Source organism: Aquarana catesbeiana, linkage group LG04, assembly GCF_042186555.1.
Source record: "Aquarana catesbeiana isolate 2022-GZ linkage group LG04, ASM4218655v1, whole genome shotgun sequence".
NCBI classification, from domain to species: domain Eukaryota; kingdom Metazoa; phylum Chordata; class Amphibia; order Anura; family Ranidae; genus Aquarana; species Aquarana catesbeiana.
In genome coordinates, this window is record NC_133327.1 from 457,882,381 (window position 1) to 457,888,380 (window position 6,000).

The window sequence follows — 6,000 nt, forward strand, 5'->3', positions numbered from 1 at the left end:
GGCGCATCTCCGATCAGCAGAAGGGCTCTGTGATTGGCCCTCCTGATCACATGATGGCTGTGTCCAATCACAGCCATTATGTGACATAAATAGAGAGCCGGTTGCTAGGCGATCGGCTCTCCTCTCCTCTCCTCACACGAATGTTGTCAGTGAGGAGAGGAGAGCGGATCGCTGCAGCCGGCCGGTGATCAGTGAGTATGAGCTGTTTTTTACAGCTTTGTACACACTGATCACCAGCCCAGTGTCCCCACACAATGTCCCCAAAATAGTGTCCTCAAAACACTGTCACCACACACATGTCCCCACACAGTAAAAACACCTGTCCCCCACATATGTAACAGTCAAAACATATGTCCCTATGATCATCTGCACACATATTTCCGTGATCACCTGCGCACATCTGTACATGATCATCTGCGTACATCTGTCCGTGATCACACAAACCAATTATTATACACTTAACGGGATTTTTTTTACCAAAGACATCTAGCAGAATACATTTTGGCTAAATGTATGACAAAATTTGATTTTATTGGATTTCTTTTAAAATAGAAAATAGAAAATATTGTTTTTTTTTCAAAATGTCCGCACTTTTTTCTCTTATATTACAAAAAATAAAAAACTGAATCGTGAATAAATACCACCAAAAGAAAGCTCTATTTGTGTGAACAAAATGATAAAAATTTCATTTGGGTACAGTGTTGCATGACCGCGCAATTCTCATTGAAAATGTGACAGTGCTGAAAGCTGAAAATTGGCCTGGGAAGGAAAGGGGTGAAAGTGCCCGGTATTGAAGTGGTTAAAGTAACGCAGGGTCGTATCACAAAAAATGGCCTGGTCATGAAAGGGAGTAAAGATTCACTGCACCAGATTTTGCACTTTCTAACTGTAGTAAATAACCCCCTCGCTTGTCTCCATCCCCCCAGCCTTTTTCCTGACTTCCCAGGCTGTGTGCTCGGATAAGTGTCTGGTATGTATTTTGGGGGTCCCCATCATGTGCAGCCACTGGGCCCATCATATGCAGCCACTTGTGCCCATCAAATGCAGCCACTTGTGCCCATCATATGCAGCCATTGTGCCCATCAAACGCAGCCACTGTGCCCATCATATGCAGCCATTGTGCCCATCATATGCAGCCACGTGTGCCCATCATATGCTGCCATTTGTGCCCATCATATGCAGCCACTGTGCTCATCATATGCAGCCACTTGTGCCCATCAAATGCAGCCACTTGTGCCCATCATATGCAGCCACTTGTGCACATCAATTGCCGCTACTGTGCCCATCAATTGCCGCCACTGTCCGCATCAATTGCCGTCACTGTGCTCATCAATTGCTCCCACTGTGCCCCATCAAACGCAGCCACTGTGACATATCAAATGCTGCCAGTGTGCCCCCCGCCGGCCCACCGTCTACACTTACCTGTCTCGGTGGGACAGTGCCTCGATGCCTTCTTCTGTCCTCTCTTCGCGTCCTCTGCTATGATTGGACGCCTGGCATCCAATCACAGCGCCTGTCGTATCAGTCAATCAAGTGACGGGTAACAGATCCGAGCACCCGATTGGCAGAGAGGCGGTTTAGTGTTAGGAAAGCGAATATTCATTCGCTTTTCTAACACAGCTGAGTGACCTGCGAGCGCCCAGAATGGCGTTCACAGGTCACGTTTTTTTACGCCATTTCGGAGCCTATGGCTCTAATCAGGTGCTTCAAAACCACCCCCCCCCCGCTGTAATTCAGGCGTCCTGCACTCAAAACGGGGCCAGGCACCTGAATAGGGGGTGGCAGCGGCGGCCATAGATAGATTCATGCAATGCATGAATCTATCTATTGGTGATAGAGGGGGTGGCAGGAGAGAGGGGGCGGTGCCTGTGCGCCTTAATGGACGCACCGCCACTGGTTGTTTAATTTACTGGTAAGCTGGTAAATGAATGGCAGTCACACATGCTAAACATCCAGATTATGTACAGCTGTTAAAATTTATTTTTTATCTGTCCCATATAATATCAAATAGAATATAAGGCATTTTATAAAGGTCAGACTATATCACTCACTATGTCACTTAGGCTTGGAAAAATCTGTTTGTAAATAGATAGAAAACTGGCTAAAAGACTGTATTCAGAGAGTAGTGGTTAATGATTCATACTCTGCATGGTCTAAGGCTATTAGTGGTGTACCCCAAGGTTCAGTGTTGGGACCCCTGCTTTTTAATATATTTATAAATGATATAGGGTCTGGGATTAAAAGTACCATTTCAGTGTTTGCTGATGACACCAAGCTATGCAGTGGAATAACGTCTGTCCGGATTGTCTCCAACATACAAGCTGACCTCAATGCACTGTTTTATTGGGCAGTTATGTGACAAAAGAGGTTTAATGTTGATAAATGTAAAGTTATGCACTTGGCCCATCCATACAGGGCACACGGGCGCCACCCCCACCCACCCCCCCACCCCCATCCAAGCGTCCAGCCACTAATCTACATGTAGGGCCCTGGACGCATGGATCTCAATGGGTTTTTTTTTTTTTTTTTTTTTTTAGAAGCACATGATTAGAGCCTGAGGCTCTTATTGGCTTAAAAAAAGGGTGGGCTCTGGGCACAGAGCACTGCGCCCAAGCCCGCCCACTTGTGTGACATTAGCGAATTAATATTTGCTAATGTCTTCCTGTTTCTCCTCCCAGCCAATCAGGAAGCGGCTCCTGAGACCCGATTGGCTGGGAGTCCTAAGACCCTATTGGCCAGGAGTCCAAAGATCCCATTGGCCGGAAGGAGAAGACGGATGCCGGGACACAGAGACAGGGGGGGGAGCCAGGAAGCCTCCACCGATGGATTTAAACATGGGGGAGAGCCTCCCTCCTCCCTGCTCTGCCCAGCTCCATTCATTCATCTGTCAGCAACAGGCATTCTCATGCACAGGGTAAGTGAGTCAGCGACTGGGGGGTGGATATGGTGCTGTGGCTGTTGCGGGCTGGGGCGACGGGGAGGGGGGTCAGTGGTCAGGTCCATCTGGCGCCACTGACTTGGAGGCTAAGAATATGCATGCATCATACATACTAGGGAGTGAACAGCTGGGGGAGTCAACGGTGGAGAAGAATCTGGGGGTTATGGTAGATCATAAACTTAAAGTGTTTGTTAACCCCCAAAAATAAAATTAATATCTTGGTCCCTTAAAGCAGATTAAACAGAACAGTACTTGTGCTGTGTAATCTGCTATCCTCTGAAATGTAAAAAAAACCTCCCTGAACCTGCCACTTCCTGTATCCCTCTCTCTGCGCTGACCACGTCTGGAGGAAAAGAGATTACATCTCCAAATATGGAAGGGCTTCTTCACGGTAAAAGCTGTGAAAATGTAGAAAAGACTCCATCAAGAGCTGGTTCTGGCCAGCTCAGTAGATTGTTTTAAGAAAGGCCTGGATTCTTTCCGGTTTTCGCCCTCAACACTCCACGGAAACTGCTCTCCTTAAACTCTCAAATGACCTACTAATGGCTAAAGCCAATGGACACTATTCTGTACTACTTCTCCTGGATTTCTCTGCTGCCTTTGACACAGTGGACCACCCCCTCCTCCTCAAAAAACTCCACTCCTTTGGTCTCCGTGACTGTACTCTTCCTGGTTCTCATCCTACCTATCCCACCGCTCCTTCAGTGTCACTTACAACTCTACTTCCTCCTCTCCTCTTCCTTTTTCCGTTGGGGTCCCCCAAGGTTCTGTTCTTGGACCTCTCCTTTTCTCAATCTACACCACCTCCTTGGGTCAGTTGATTGCCTCCCACGGCTTTAAATATCATCTCTACGCTGATGACACCCAAATCTATCTCTCCACCCCCCAGCTCTCTCCATCTGTCTCCTCACGCATTACCAACTTACTAGCAGACATATCAGCCTGGATGTCACATCACTTCCTCAAACTCAACCTATCCAAAACGGAGCTCGTGATATTTCCTCCCTCAGGTGCCACTTCCCCTGATTTCCCTGTCAATATCAATGGCTCAACTATCAACCCATCTCCCCACGCCAAGGTCCTAGGTGTAATCCTGAACTAACCTTCGACCCCACATTCTATTACTATCCAAAGCTTGCCGCCTCAATCTCCGCAACATCTCCAAGATACGCCCCTTCCTAACCAATGTCACCACAAAGCTTCTAATCCACTCCCTGGTCATCTCCTGCCTCGACTACTGCAACTCCCTCCTCATTGGTTTACCTCTAAATAGGCTATCCCCACTTCAGTCCGTCATGAACGCTGCTGCCAGGCTCATCCACCACACAAACCGCTCAGCGTCTGCTACACCCCACTGCCAATCCCTCCATTGGCTGCCACTCAGTCACCGAATTAAATTCAAGATACTAACTATAACTTACAAAGCCATCCACAACCTGGCCCCCAGCTACATCTCTAACCTAGTCACAAAATACCAACCTAATCGTTCTCTTCGCTCCTCCCAAGACCTCCTGCTCTCAAACTCCCTTGTCACCTCATCCCATGCTCGCCTTCAGGACTTCTCCAGAGCCTCCCCCATCCTCTGGAATGCTCTACCCCAATCCGTCCGATTTTCTCCTACTTTATCCACTTTCAGACGATCCCTGAAAACTCATCTCTTCAGAGAAGCCTATCTGGCCCCCACCTAACAACTGTACATTTATCTTCTCAATCAGCACATCACCCACAGTTATTACCTCTTGTATCTCTTGACCTTCCCTCTTAGATTGTAAGCTCTAAGGAGCAGGGCCCTCTGATTCCTACTGTATCAAAGTGTATTGTATTTGTACTGTCTACCCTCAAGTTGTAAAGCGCTACGTAAACTGTTGGCACTATATAAATACTGTATAATAATAATAATAATAAATGTACATAACATACTGGATACTATCATGTATAGGTAAAGTTGATCCAGGGAGTATGCGATTGCCTCTTGGGGGATCAGGAAGGAATTGTTTCCCCTGCTCAAGCAAATTGGATTGTGCTTTATTGTTTTTTTTTTTGCCTTCCTCAACTGTGGGTATAGGATTGTATATATAGGACTATACATATACAGTACACATATGTATGTATATATACAGTATGTATATATTTATTTTTTATTTTTTTTTATATTGGTTGAACTACAGCTGTGGTCAACAGTTTTGAGAATGACACAAATATTAATTTTCACAAAGTCTGCTGATTCAGTGTTTTTAGATCTTTTTTTCAGATGTTACTATGGAATACTGAAGTATAATTACAAGAATTTCATAGGTGTCAAAGGCTTTTATTGACAATTACATTAGGTTTATGCAGAGTTAATATTTGCAACATTGAGCCTTCATTTTCAAGACCTCCACAATTCACCCTGGCATGCTGTCGCTCAACTTCTGGGTCACATCCTGACGGATGGCAGCACATTCTTGCGTACTCAATACTTGGAGTTTGTCAGATTTTGTGGGGTTTTTTGATTTCACCCACCTCTTGAAGATTGACCACAAGTTCTCAATGGACATAAAAGGAGAACATCCAACTACTATGCCAATTTAAGTTGCCAACATCCTTTATGCGATTAGATAGGAAAGGAGATACCCCCAAAAATAACTGGGACTTTAATGAAGTACAGATAAAATGCAATATCATTTATTCAAAAATTGTATACAAATATGATTTTACGATTTTCAAACCAATAAAAACATTGATGACAATGGTGATGAGTTCCCATGTGAGGTCCAGACGGCCCGACGCGTTTCAGGACACAATATGTCCCTTCCTCAGGGGCATTTGTCAGGAGGGAATCACACTATACAATAAAATACAAACACATTAATGAGTAAAAGAAAAATTTGTAATTTTAAACAGTTGTTTCCCAAATAGGACATACAGCATAGTAATTGCACAAAGAACATACCCATAACGGTCATCGTGAACATTCACTGCTGGACCAGTGATGGCATTTGCATCATGAACAGGCAACACCTATGTCAAAAAGACACAGTTGTACCGGGCAGGTTCCCACTCATCAACACAAGCCCACCAAG